This window comes from Oncorhynchus keta, chromosome 2 (genome assembly GCF_023373465.1).
Source record: "Oncorhynchus keta strain PuntledgeMale-10-30-2019 chromosome 2, Oket_V2, whole genome shotgun sequence".
In the NCBI taxonomy this organism is placed as follows: Eukaryota; Metazoa; Chordata; class Actinopteri; order Salmoniformes; family Salmonidae; genus Oncorhynchus; species Oncorhynchus keta.
The window spans coordinates 57,037,505-57,052,166 of record NC_068422.1 but is presented as its reverse complement, the minus strand read 5'-3'; the positions used below and the strand labels follow the sequence as shown (position 1 = coordinate 57,052,166).

At 44.2% G+C, this 14,662-nt stretch overlaps 1 pseudogene; it reads left to right on the top strand.

Moving 5' to 3' along the window:
• LOC118362170 (protein arginine N-methyltransferase 3-like) overlaps window positions 1-14,662 on the top strand; it is a 75,676-nt pseudogene that overhangs the window by 2,703 nt on the left and 58,311 nt on the right.

Sequence of the window (14,662 nt, the reverse complement as noted above, 5' to 3'; positions counted from 1 at the left end):
GGAGAGAGTGGTGGCGTACTTCAGCAAAACATTTGACAAACATGAGCGCCGCTACTGTGTCACCCGGCGGGAGCTCTTGGCTGTTGTGGCTTCCGTCAAACACTTCAAGTAAAAATATAAAATAAAAAATATATGCCATTTAGCTGACGCTTTTATCCAAAGCGACTTACAGTCATGTGTGCATACATTCTACGTATGGGTGGTCCCGGGAATCGAACCCACTACCCTGGCGTTACAAGCGCCAGGACTGACCACTCTGCTCTCCAGTGGCTCATGTCTTTCAGAGAGCCAGAGGGGCAGGTGGCACGCTGGTTGGAGGAGCTTCAGCCGTATGACTTCACGGTGGTGCACAGGGCAGGGGCACGCCACTCCAACGCCGACGCCATGTCCCGTCGGCCCTGTACCGCCACTGTGAACGGAGAGAGGGACGGGAGAGAGAGCTGCGGGCAGAGGAGGGTGTCTGTGCCACAGTGTGTCGGGCGAGCGGGCGAGCGGGCCTGTCTGCTGTGAGCTGCAGACTGTCGACGTGGCTGAATGGCGGCAGCAGCAGGGACGGGACACAGACCTACAGCCAGTGCTACAGTGGGTAGAGGCGCAGGTGAGGCCACCATGGGAAGAGGTGACAGCGCTCTCACTCGCGACCAAAGGGTTGTGGTCGAAGTTTGAGAGACTGCGGCTGGCTGATGGCGTGCTACAGCGGGCATGGAAGGAGTCAGCTACGGGAGAGGAGAGGTGGCAGGTGGTGGTCCCAAAAGCATTGCGGGAGGCTGTGCTCCAGAGTACTCATGGGGGTGGGGACTGGACACTTTGGGGTCACAAAAACACTGCGCCGTCTCCGTCAGGGCTTCTACTGGGGGCATCACAAGAGGGATGTGGAGGACTTTTGTCGCCGCTGTGACAACTGCACAGCGAGAAAGGGCCCCCAGGCCGCTCTCATGCTCAGCTCCAACAGTTCCCAGTGGGGGCTCCCATGGAGAGGGTGGGAGTGGATGTAGTTGGGCCGTTCCCCACCACAGACAGTGGAAACCGCTGGGTGCTCACGGCCATGGACTATTTCACAAAATGGCCCGAGGCCTATGCTCTGCCTGACCAGGAGGCAGAGACCATCGTCGACGCCCTGACAGCGGGGATGTTCAGCAGGTTTGGAGCTGCAGAGTCCATCCACAGCGACCAAGGCAGAAACTTTGAGTCCCGTGTGTTCGCCACCATGTGTGAGAGGCTGGGTATGCACAAGACCCGCACTACTCCTCTCCATCCTCAAAGTGATGGCCTTGTGGAGCGCTTCAACAAAACGCTTGGACAGCAGCTGGCCATCGTCTCTTCCAAACACCAGCGTGACTGGGACAAGCACCTGCCTATAGTCCTCATGGCATGCCGCTCCGCTGTCCAAGACTCCACTTCCTGCACGCCTGCCCTCCTCATGCTGGGGAGAGAGATCCGCACCCCTGCGGAGATGGCGTTTGGTCGGCCCCTGGATAGCCCTCATGTTCCTCCGGGGCCGGAGTATGCCCGGAGACTCCAGGACCGCCTGGAGACAGCCCACACCTTCGCCAGAGAGCAGCTGGTGAATGCAGGTGTGAGGCAGAAAAGGAACTATGACGTGCACACCCGGGGAAGGCACTTTGTGGCTGGGGAGCTGGTCTGGGTCTACAGCCCCCTAAGGAAAAAAAGGCAGATGCCCCAAGTTGGACAGTCACTGGGTGGGACCCTGCAGTGTCCTGGAGAGGGTAGGGGAGGTTGTGTACCGGGTGCAGCTTCCTCCCAGGGGGAGAAAGGTGGCACTGCACCGGGACAGGTTAGCCCCATACAGAGGGGCCTCTTCTCCCCAAACCCCAGGAACCCCCACAATTCCCCTCTCTGGCAATGACATTCTCCAGGCACCCACCCTCAGGTGCCGCAGACAAGGCTCCAGACAGCCCACTCCCCCTGTCTCCCCCCCTGTGTCACCGCGTGGTTCCCCAGAGCCACGGACTGTATTACCCATTCCCGCTTCCTTGTCACCCATATCCCTGCCTTCATCCCCTGGGTCCCAGAGGGGCACTCTGCGACCATCACGGCCACGCAGGCAAAGGAGACCTCCGGGTCGCTTCAGAGACTTTGTTTGTTCCCTCGGGGACGAGGGACTTTGTGGTGGGGGGGCTGTGTAGCGACCCGCACAGACAGCTGTGTGTTATGTGTTAGGCTAGGAGGTGGTTGTGTTGTACGGACCAGTACCCGGTGTTCGCGGGGTCCGACCTGTCAATCAACCTGCTATCTGCCAATCACGGGAATGCCTGGAATGTTCTGATGCCGGGCATCCTGGTGGTTGGCGGAGTGGCGTGGAGGGGGTTGGGCAGGGGGTGGAGCATTGGAAGTTAAGACCAGGTTCAGCCTTTGTTCTCTCTCTCTTACGTATGGGTTTCACAAGAGAAGGTCACGATTGGCTTGTGGGTTATCTGTCATCTATTTGGCGTGTGCTACGGCCCAAACAGTAGCCTGTGTAAAGTTGGTGTAATAAACCGTCAATTCGTAAACTCAAGCCTCTGTCTGGACAATTGTTCATTTATGATCTAGTCAGGTCATTACAATATATATTTTTATTTGTCTCGTGCTGTTTTTACATTTTCTGGGTAAAGGTTTCAAGACAGGCTTTATTACTGCCACTTTTAGGGAGTTTGGTACACATCCGGTGGATAGGGAGCCATTTATTATGTTCAACATAGGAGGGCCAATCACAGGAGGTAGCTCCTTCAGTAGTTTAGTTGGAATATGTCCAGTATTCAGCTTGAGGGTTTAGAGGCCATGACTATTTTCATGAATGTGTCAAGAGATACATGATTTAAAAACTTCAATGCGTCCTATGATCCTAGGTCCTGGCAGTCCTGTGCAGACTCAGGACAACTGAGCTTTGGAGAAATACGCAGATTTAAAGAGGAGTCCATAATTTGCTTTCTAATAATCATGATCTTTTCCTCGAAGAAGTTCATGAATTTATTACTGCTGAAGTGAAAGCAATCCTCACTTGGGGAATGCTGCTTTTTAGTTAGCATTGCGACAGTATCAAAAATACATTTAGGATTGTTCTTATTTTCCTCAATTAAGTTGGAAAAATAGGGTGATCGAGCAGCAATAAAGGCTCTTCGATACTGCACGGTACTGTCTTTCCAAGCTAGTCGGAAGACTTCCAGTTTGGTGTGGAGCCATTTCCGTTCCAGTTTTCTGGAAGCTTGCTTCAGAGCTCGATATCTGAGTGTTCAATTCCCTGGGAGAGTGATCAGGACTTGAGGCCAGCTTTACAGGATGAACCCTTACTGCAGATAGGAACTGGCATTCACAGGTTAATTGTTCAACTGAAAGGCCTCAATTTAATCAAGTGCAGATAAAGGGTAACTGCATTACAGGTATATTTATAATGTTTTCACCAGGCGTTTTGCATCAATATCCAATGTTGTTTTAAAGAAGAACTTGAACCTGTTTAAAACCAACAAAGCCTGCAAGCTGTTCCTATAAACAGTGAAACTGCAGTGCTGTTTTCTTTTATCTAGCATTATTTGACTGGGCATTTGCATGGGATGACGTCACTGGTATGGTTCAGACAAAGGAGGTTTGGAGCATTGCATGTTTGGCAGAGATGCAATTGTACACAGTACAGTTAGAGTAGGCAGTTATTATCTTTCTGTGTTTTAAATGTGTTCAAGTGAGTCCCCCCCTCTCTTTCCCTTTTGTTAGATCTGGAAGAACTGTGTGAGGGGACGGGGATGTTGCCTGGCCCCTCTACTGGGGGCCAGTGTGAAACCAGCTACTCCCCTGATGCTATTCTGCAGAGGGCCCAGGCTGCAGAGAAGAGGGCCCAGGGCACAGAGGAAGCCCTGGTCAGAGCCATGGATGATCTACACAAACTCAAGTCAGTGCTTCCCACACTACTGTTAATTACTGCGACTACTACTGTTATAAGCATCACCACTACTACCATTTCTGATATTATTATTACAAAAATACAAATACTACATTAACCCTTTATACTCGAGGGAATTGGCCAATATGGATAGGGTCACATTTAAATGTTTCTATCAGAAGAAATATGAGAAGCATATGCACCACCGTGGTAGCAATTGAAAGGGGAAGTAGTGGAAGGTGCTCAACCAATGTGAGTTGAGGTGCAACCCAAAAATGTGATTATCATTGAAAAGAACACTCGCTCACCATTGAAAAGGCATTATTTTATTTAAGCTTTTAATAGTTCCTTAAATAAAATAGTATTTACCTCTGACATAAATTATAGTATGTTACTCCAGTGTCCTCAATTGCGCAATCGAACACATTTTCTCCTCCTCTCCTGCGGTGCTTGGTGGGAGAGGGAGTGAGTGTGTTTCTCTTCACAGCAGCTACCAGTGAAACTGGTACAGGGGCAGCACAGACACTTTCATTAAGGAATCAGGCCAGAGTAATGGACTGTACTTTTTGACCAAATCATTATTTTAGCTGCCACAAAAATACAAAGGTTTGAGTGAAGTAACCACCTAGAATTTGTAGCTGGCACTGATGCGACCAATAAATTTTTTACTTGCACAGTCAAGTCAAAGGGTCGCATATTGCGACCAAATGGTCACACTCTGGATCCCTGCACGTGATTGCACTGGTGTTTCTCATTCTCACACTTGCACCTCCCACCTGCGGCCAGCAGGGGGACTCAGTGAACTCAGTTTTGGCGAGGCTTTTCCTTTGACTTGGAGGAAAAGGAGAAGGGGGGGGGGGGTCGATTCCAATACTGCATAGAGTGGGGGGTAGAGAGGAGGGGGGATATAGATGCGCTTTTTCCATTTACTGCTATGTCCTGTCGGAAGGTTGTGCTGTAAGTGTGTGACTGTGCTGCTGTAAATCTGTTCCAATATGTTCCGGATAGAAGTTGCCTGTACGCATTGATCTAGGATCAGCCAATCTGAACCTTAAACCATGGGGGGGAATGCAAAACTTACCTTAGATCAGGTTCTAGGGGCAACCTCATCCTACTCTGTTGTAAAATACAATGGTATTTGTTTCAGGTTGCTGGCCCAGGGTCTATTATTGATTGCAGGTTTGGGTCGGGGCCCCCGGGACCTTGGGTGCCGTGGCTGAGCTCCGGGAGGACGGGGCCTACTTCAGCTCATATGGCCACTACAGCATCCTGTAGGTCCGCTGCCACGTATGCATACACTCATGCCCTCTATTAAACTGCTGTTTCTTCTTAACTCAGTAGCCACTGCAGAGAGAGGAGGGACGCAGGTTTAGCAGTGCGGTTTATGTGAAAGGCTCGATGTAGCATTAAATTAAAATGATCGTCTCTATGCAAACTACGATGTTGATAACATGACACTTTTCTCAAAGTGACAAATCAGCAATAAGGAGTGAGCTCTCGTGCGAAACATCAGCATTACTATAACATGGTGGAGCTTTGAGATGTGGTGATTATATTTCACACTTCTTAAGCATTACAAGTTGTGTGTGTGGGTAGGAATGTGGTCAACCCTATCTTCCTCTCTCACTTACCGCAGTGCTTCAACATGATTCGTTCCCTCTCTCTGATTGGTGCTTAGCACTATATATACGTCAGACTAAACTTAATCAAAAACCCTTCCTCGGAGGAAAGAGGAACCACGTGACAGGTTTGCGGTAGAAGATCGTCAACTCTTTTACGGGCTGCCATAAAGTGGATCACACTGTGTGTGTGTGAGAGAGAGCGTGCGTGCGTAAGACAGGGCGAAAGAGAAATTTAGTCTCACCATTTAACCATCCCCCTTCCTCCCCTGCCCCGTCATCAAAGTTTAATCTGCATCTCTGGTCAAGTTATTGAAGAAGAATCTGGAAGAATCAATTCTCTATTTCTAGAAGCTCTGGTTTTCAATCATCCTTGCTCCAAGGATCCTTCGCGCCTCCTCATGTCAGCCTAGTTTAATGAATATGAGGTCAGCTGTCATGTCAGATCAGTCTTTGGAACAGATACAATTAATTTATTTCAACACCATGAGGGGGTTTTCCTTGACGCTCTCAAACCTAGTCCTGGACTAAAAGCAAGCTCAATGGAGAATATCTGTTTCCGGGAAACTGCTCCTATGGGATTTTAACTGTAATTTGGCAAAAGATTTGATCACTTTGTTCGGTTTCTGTCACCTCACCAAAAGCATGCAAAGGCATCCATCCGAAGTCAGTGAGGATAAGTTGTGAGTTTTAGATAAATGTGTGTTTCATGTTGTATGTAAAGGGCCTCCCTCTAAAAAGCGTAAGGATTTGATTGGCAGGTTAATTAGCCAGTCCTGAACAACTAGATTCCATGTGGAATGGTTGATTCCATGTGGAATGGTTGAAAGGAAGCCAGTCCTTTCTATTTCTATGTTTGAATAAGTCTACTCTTCTTTAGATTTCTACGCCTAACAAGCATTGAACTCGTTTTTCGTGGAGTCAAATCCCCAGTCAGCTCTGATTCAACAGGATACACATACAAACATGGCACTCCAGAATCCTGTGGTCATCTCCCCTCTAGTTTTCATGGGAACTCTCCATCACATAGACATACAACCGTACGCCCGGCTGTGACACACACCGTGGTCTCGGGTGATTGGATAATTTGTTTCAGTGTGTTATGTTGTTTCTGAAGACATGCTCTATGGTTATGTTTTCTATGTCCGTGGTAATGGATGACCTGAATGTCCTTTGTTCTTTCCTTTCGGGATAAAGTGCGCACAAAAAGCTACAGGGACGTCATGTACCTCAAACCGGAAGTGTTCAAGGACAAGGTGAGCAAAGATCTCAGCAGTGCGGGTTTTAAAATATAAATTCACAATTGCTATAGCAGTGACGGGCGCTTGATTTAAAACACTACGACTTCATTACGCGCTGTAGCGCCTCTCAGCTGTGGACTGTGGAGTGCTGATAACGGTAGCACACCAAACCCCTTATTGCCCCTCTTCCTCCCCCAACCCTGCACTGTCATTGAAGCAGGCAGCGTCCATCTCCAAGGCCATCCCTTATGTGCTGCCACCGGGTAGGCCCCGAGGGAGGGGGTGGAGGATAGCCGGGGGGAGAGGAGGGGAAACGGTTTAAGAGGATGGTGGAGAGTGCTGGAGCAATTTTCCAGTCAAAGGGGTTAGGGATTGGAGAGAATGGGTCGGAAACGGGACGGTTGCAGGAAGAAGAAAAGCAGGGTTTCGACTGGGTATTGTTATCCCTGTCATCGGGGTGGCGGTGGATGAGGGTTATGTCGACCTGCTGCAACCCCTGTCATCCTGATAAACACTCTGGCTCCTCTCCTGCACCTCGCCCCCAGTATGGTCATTCAGCGAACCAGAAAGAAGCATCTCTTAAAAACATGTTAGTGGGAAAAGATAGAGAGATTGTGTCAAAGGACTGTAGGCTGGATTTGAACCCATGTCATTATTTGTGAGGGAAGTTGAAAATGGATTGTATTACGAGGGATATGGTTTTGCTGTTTTGTGTGTAGCTCAATCCTTTTATCGTAGCCCCTTCTCAAATGTCACCAGGTAGGCCAAAACTCCATCCCACCAAAACAGGCAGTAATATCAGGTGGTCTTTTCAAAAGGCTTAGAATAAAAGAGCATTATCTTAATTTTCACAGTATTATTCCAACTTCCTGGGGCGGCAGGGTAGCCTAGTGGTTAGAGCATTGGATAGTAACCGGAAGGTATAAAACCCCGATACATATATTAACCCACTATATTGAAAATATTTGTTCTTAACTACTTGCCTATTAAATAAAGGTAAAATAAATAAATATTAAAAAAAATATATATAATGGACCTACAGTATACGATTTTCAAATACCTGCTCTTTTTTCTATTGATGAACAAATCGGTCCTAAAAAGATCTGTGCGTCCCTATGTGGCCCTCGGGACTAAATTATTGGCCACCCCTGGTCAAAACCCCTATTAGATGCATATCTATCTACCCTTCTGAACACGCTAATCAGCCAATCCTTTTCTAGTTACAGTTGAAGTTGGAAGTTTACATACCATACACCTTAGCCAAATACATTTAAGCTCAGTTTTTCACAATTCCTATAATTTAATCAGAGTAAAAATTCCCTGTTTTAAGTCAGTTAGGATCACCGCTTTATTTTAAGAATGTGTAATGTCAGAATAATAGTAGAGTGATTATTTCAGCTGTTATTTCTTTCATCACATTCCCAGTGGGTCAGAAGTTTACATACACTCAATTAGTATTTGGTAGCATTGCCTTTAAATTGTTTAACTTGGGTCAAACGTTTTGCGTAGCCTTCCACAAGCTTCCCGCAATAAGTTGGGTGAATTTTGACACATTCCTCCTGACAGAGCTGGTGTAACTGAGTCAGGTTTGTAGGCCTCCTTGCTCGCACAGGCTTTTTCAGTTCTGCCCACAAATGTTATATATGATTGAGGTTAGGGCTTTGTGATGGCCACTCCAATACCTTGACTTTGTTGTCCTTAAGCCATTTTTCCACAACTTGGAAGTATGCTTGGGGTTATTGTCCATTTGGAAGACCCATTTGTGACCAAGCTGATGTCTTGAGATGTTGTTTCAATATATCCACCTAATTTTCCTACCTCATGATGCTATACATTTTGAAGTGCACTAGTCCCTCCTGCAGCAAAGCACCCCCACAACATAATGCTGCCACCCCCGTGCTTCACGGTTGGGATGGTGTTCTTCGGCTTGCAAGCATCCCCTTTTTCCTCCAAACATAACGATGGTCATTATGGCCAAACGGTTCTATTTTTGTTTCATCAGACCAGAGGACATTTCTTCAAAAAGTACAATTTTTGTCCCCATGTGCAGTTGCAAACCTTAGTCTGGCTTTTTTATGGCGGTTTTGGAGCAGTGGCTTCTTCCTTGCTGAGCGGCCTTTCAGGTTATGTCGATGTAGGACTCGTTTTACTGTGGATATAGATACTTTTGTACCTGTTTCCTCCAGCATCTTCACAAGGTCTTTTGCTGCTGTTCTGGGATTGATTTGCACTTTTCACACCAAAGTACGTTCATCTCTAGGAGACAGAACACGTCTCCGTCCTGAGCGGTATGATGGCTACGTGGTCCCATGGTGTTTATACTTGCGTACTATTTTTTGTACAGATGAACGTGGCACCTTTGGGCATTTGGAAATTGCTCCCAAGGATGAACCAGAATTGTGGAGGTCTACAATTTGGCTGATTTCATTTTCCCATGATGTCAAGCACAGAGGCACCGAGTTTGAAGGTAAGCCTTGAGATACATCCACATGTGCATCTCCAATTTACTCAAATGATGTCAATTAGCCTATCAGAAGCTTCTAAAGCCATGACATAATTTTCGGGAATTTTCCAAGCTGTTTAAAGGGACAGTCAACTAAGTGTATGCAAACTTCTGACCCACTGGAATTGTGATACAGTCAATTATAAGTGAAATAATCTGTCCGTAAACAATTGTTGGAAAAATGACTTGTCATGCACCAGGTAGATGTTCTAACCAAGTTGCCAAAGCTATAGTTTGTTAACAAGATGTTTTAATGACTCCAACCTAAGTGTATATAAGGGACTGTTTCCTTTTGTGGATTAAAGGTACTCTTCTACCTCCTATTCTGCAGGTGGTGCTCGATGTGGGCTGTGGGATGCGCATCCTGTCTATGTTCGCTGCCAGAGCGGGAGCCAAGATGGTCATTGGGGTGGACGAATCAGAAATCATCCTCCAGGCCATGGACATTGTCAGGTGAGCTGCCATTTTTATCCCAGGGAATCCTGGGAAATGTAGTGTGTTTTTGGTTGTACTCTACCGCCCCATTTCAAATGCCCCTCTATTTCATGCTAACTGGACGTGAATATTATGCAGACCTGCCGACATGAACACGTTTTGCGTTCCAACTACGCAATTCTCCGTCCATGAACGAGATCCGAGTTAAAAGTATGCAGAAATGAATAGGTCCACTGAGTAAAACTAACATCCCGATTCTCGAGCTGCAACACACAGACATGTACGGAACGGACATGGAGATTAATACATAATGGTCACATTTGTGAGAGTGTGATATACATTTAATTCTGCGTCCCATTAGTTGTATTTTCCACGTAACATTACGAGGATAAAGCAACCTGAGACTGTAACTTTAATTATGATCCACGTCACAAAAGGCATTACAAAAGTATAATCAAAACTAAATATAAACATCTTGGCATTAAGTCGGAGGTTTGAAGATTCCGCGATGGAGGATGAATGAGTGTCTGGTATCAGCTATAGAGGCAATGCTTCTAAAATACCTTTGCACTAGATTTGAGATTTTATCAATTTCAAACCTTTTATAGACTTGATTTGGTACAATTCTATAATTGCGATCAAACTCACAAACTCACCAGTGTGCATGCGTGCAAGGGGAAGAAAACCCCAATTCGGTGCGTGCGACGCGTGCGAGTTGAATCTCCTATTTGCTGCACGAGTCTGGTACTCTTAAAAGTTGGGCAGGGTTGGCAGGACTGATTATGTGATATATAAACACACACCCCATTGTCGAACAAGTGTCTATGAGCTCAGGTAAGGCTTTATAGGGATGGTGTGTCAGTGTCCATACTTCTACTGCATATAACTTTAACACCCGTATCACAGGGACCAGAAGCCAGTCAACAGCCGTGACTGAATACCTGTACTCATGTTCTAAATAGTAGGCATTATGGGTATGCGAAAATACAGTTTTATAGTACACTATTAAAAATAAAGGTTCAGGTTGGAACCAAATAAGGTTCTTAAGAGTGATGCCATTGGGTAACCATTCTAGGTTATTTTGAATAACCTTAAATTGCATGCTTCTTTGAAGAACCACACACTATTTTATGCAAGTAAGTTGTTGAGCCTTATTTGCATATTTCCCAAGATGCCTTTCGAGTTAAGTTTAGTTACCAATACCATCCTTGACTGTTTGCTAGTTACAGAGACATGGTTGTTGCATTCATTCATTTTCAGTACTGTGACCTCCTCCAAGTAAAATCCTATGTGATATGTTATTGTTAAAATGTAATTATTGAACATAATACACAACATAGTCCATAACGCCTTGTTTTGAGGGTCTAGTTTTGACCTAAACTCATGGTTTACAGACCACATCAGGCCTGCAAGACACATAATTCTGACTTGCAAAGTCATGTAATTCCTATTGAAATCCAGCCAAAGTGCGGATCTGCAACATTTATAATTTTTATTCGCCTTCGACCTGCATTCAGAATGACTGCCGGGGTTGGGATGACTAACATATGATACTACCTAAATCATTTAAATTGGAAGAACACTTTCAGTACCTTGTGCAGTAAATACAAGTAACATATTGGATTTGTTTAGAAAAATGTTTTATTTATATTTGAGTAGCAGAAGATTAATTAATCAATCAAAACATGGATATTGAAACAAATAATAAAAAAATACACTTCAATGTTGTGATGCAAAATGCATAGCACTCAGAATTAAAAGGGTTTTACCAGGTATTGTTCATCCTGATCAGACAGGTTTTTTGCATGGACGATACATTGGAGATGATATATGACAACTACTACAAATAATAGAACATCATGAAACGTATAAGAGGCCAGGAATGGTATTTATAGGCATTTGATAAAGTAAGAATGGATGCCTGGATATTTTCAGTTTCTGTAATTCTCTTTTTAAAATGGGTAAAAATAATGTATAGCAACCACAGGTGTAAAATGGTAAATAACGGCTACTTCTCAGAGTTTTGAATTGTCAAAAGGAGCAAAGGTGTCCTCTGTCACCATATCTATTCGTTATGGCCATCAAAATGCTAGCTATTAAAATCAGATCCAATAACAACATTAGAGGATTAGAAATCCAAGGCTTAAAAACAAAGTTGTCCATGTATGCCGATGACTCAGGTTTTATGTTAAGTCCGCAAGCTTGATCCCTGCAATGTCTCATTAAAGATCTAGATAGGTTTTAGTCCAGAGAGTACAGAAAAGTTAATTATGATAAGTGTACACAATTACGTATTGGATCCTTAAAAAATACAACTTTTACATTACCTTGCAGCTTACCTATAAAATGGGCTGATGGTGAAGTAGACATACTCGGTTATTCATATCACAAAATATATCAATAAGCTTTCCACACTGAATTTCAATAGAAAACTTGTAAAAATAGACAAGATCCTGCAACCATGGAGAGGTACGTACCTGTCTATTTATGGAAAAATTCCCCAGATGAACTCCTTAGTCATATCTCAGTTTACTCACTTACGGTGCTGCTTACTGCTGATGATTCGTTTTTCAAATCATATGAGCAAAAAATATTTCGCTTTATCTGGGACGCTAAACCAGAAAATAAAACGAGCCTATCTATATAATGAATATTTGTCACGACTTCCGCCGAAGTCGGCTCCTCTCCTTGTTCGTGCGGCATTCGGCGGTCGACGTCTCCGGCTTTCTAGCCATCGCCGCTCCATTTTTCATTGATCCATTTGTTTTGTCTTGTTCCCTGCAAACTTCACCAATCACACTCATGTATTTATTCCTCTTTTCCCCCTCATGTCTTTGTGTGAAATTGTTTGTGTTAGGTGTTAATTGTTGACTCGCCAGACTGGTTTGCTTATACCGTGTTGTACACAAAGATGTTAAACATTTATTATTGTGACTGTTTTGCACTTTTACCAATGGGTTGGAGGTTTCTCCTGCCTCATTAAAGTGTGCACCTGTTCACAACTTTCTGCTCTCCTTCACCCGACTTTGCTACCAGTACGCACACACCTAACCATATGAATTGAATGGGTTGAGATTATTTGATATAAAAGTAATAAACCTCTCTCTAAAAGCTTCACTCATTCAAAAGTTGTATTTGAACCCTAACTGGTTCTCAAGTAGATTAATAAAAAGCTCATCCATTGTTTAAAAATGCCTTTTTGCCTTCGTGCAGATTGCAATGTCTCATTTTCTATTAATTGACAAATGATACTTTTTTCAAAGTATGTCTTTTTCAAACAAGTATTGCAGAGCTGGCTACAATTTCAATTTCATCACCCTGAAAAGATAATACAAATATTATGGCTGAATTCAAATGTGCTGGTTGATAAAATACCTGTATTTATGGGAAAGATGTTTGAAAAGGGTATTTTGTTCTTAACTCTACCATTACAATATCATTTATGTCCTTCATGGAGTTATCAGAATTGTATGGCATTACCCCAAAAATGGAGGAGGCAGCGGGAGGAGGTAAGGAACTGGTCTGTCTGCCCAATATAAAGGATCAAAACTGGCGGAGGAATAGAAATAGCATAAATAGGAAAGATTACCAGTATACTGGATTTGCTGTGTGTGAGAGGGAGAATGATGGTCAAAAGATAAAGGGGAAAAAGTAATAATAAAAGTACATTTGAATGACACTAAGTGGCAGTGTTTTTACAAATAATCCCGGTTTGCCTGAGGCTGATGCCGTGCAGGTGTTTGTACACATGCATATACACACACTTTCATTCAAATAAACACATACAAGAATACACACATACATGTAATAGTGCCAGACATGCACACAAACATATACAGTTGGCAGTGCTGTTATGATTTCAGTTGTCCTTGATGTCCTTTGTTTTAAATTATTATTGTGCATTATTTTTTGCATTGTTGTTTGCTGTTATCTTCTGTCTTTTCCTTTTCCCCTTTAGGGGGGCTGTGGGGGGGGTCTCGAATGGTTGAGGGACAGCTATTGGGGAACTGTGTGGGGGGGATCTTGGAGGGTTTGGGTTTCACAAGATTGTGAAAAAGGAATCTATGACATATATTCTATATCACTATCATATACATTATACATGCACCCTCACCCTACAGACCTGTGTTCAATCCCAGGCTGTGTCACCGGCCGTGACCGTGAGACCTATGAGGCGGCTCCCAATTGGCCCAGCGTCGTCCGGGTTAGGGGAGGATTTGAACGGCTGGGATTTCCTTGTACCATCGTGCTCTAGCTAGCTAGACAGTGTGTCCTCCGACACTTTGGTGAAATGTAGAACATTTTGTATGCTTTATTTGCTAGGATGTGATACTCATTTCAGATTTTCTAGTATGAATTCGCTCCATGATATTGAAGAATAGAATCATAATTTTAGACCCACGTGTTTGACAATAGCTGAAAAAAAACAATTATGTATTAGATAATGGCTTCTCAGTATGCGTGCGCCTAGTATGTTGATATTCGTTGCTTCCTGCATGCATTGCTACTAAACAGTATGTTCTAATAAATAGTGTGTTCATGTCAAATAGGCACGAGGAGCTGCTAATAATAAAAAGGCAGGCTTATTGATACACTTGCTGCTCATTCATTGCTGTAGCTGCAGTGCTAGTTGTAGCGTGAGTGGAAGTAGGGAGAAGCGTGTTTTGTGAAAGTGTTGAGTAAAACATTGCTGAATAAAAACTTGAACATGAACACACTCATAAAAACAGCAGCTCTATTCTTTGACAGTCTCACTCTGGTCATGGTTTTAAAAGTTATGAAATCTTTCGTTCGCTAGTATCAGCTTTTCCTGTGTGGGGTATTGAAAGCTGCAGGCACCTAGATTTAAGCTGTCCAATTGGCCAGAGCAATCAATCAATCAAATGTATTTATAAAGCCCTTTTTACATCAGATGATGTCACAAAGTGCTATACAGAAACCCAGCCTAAAACCCCAAACAGAAAGCAATGCAGATGAGGAAGCATGGTGG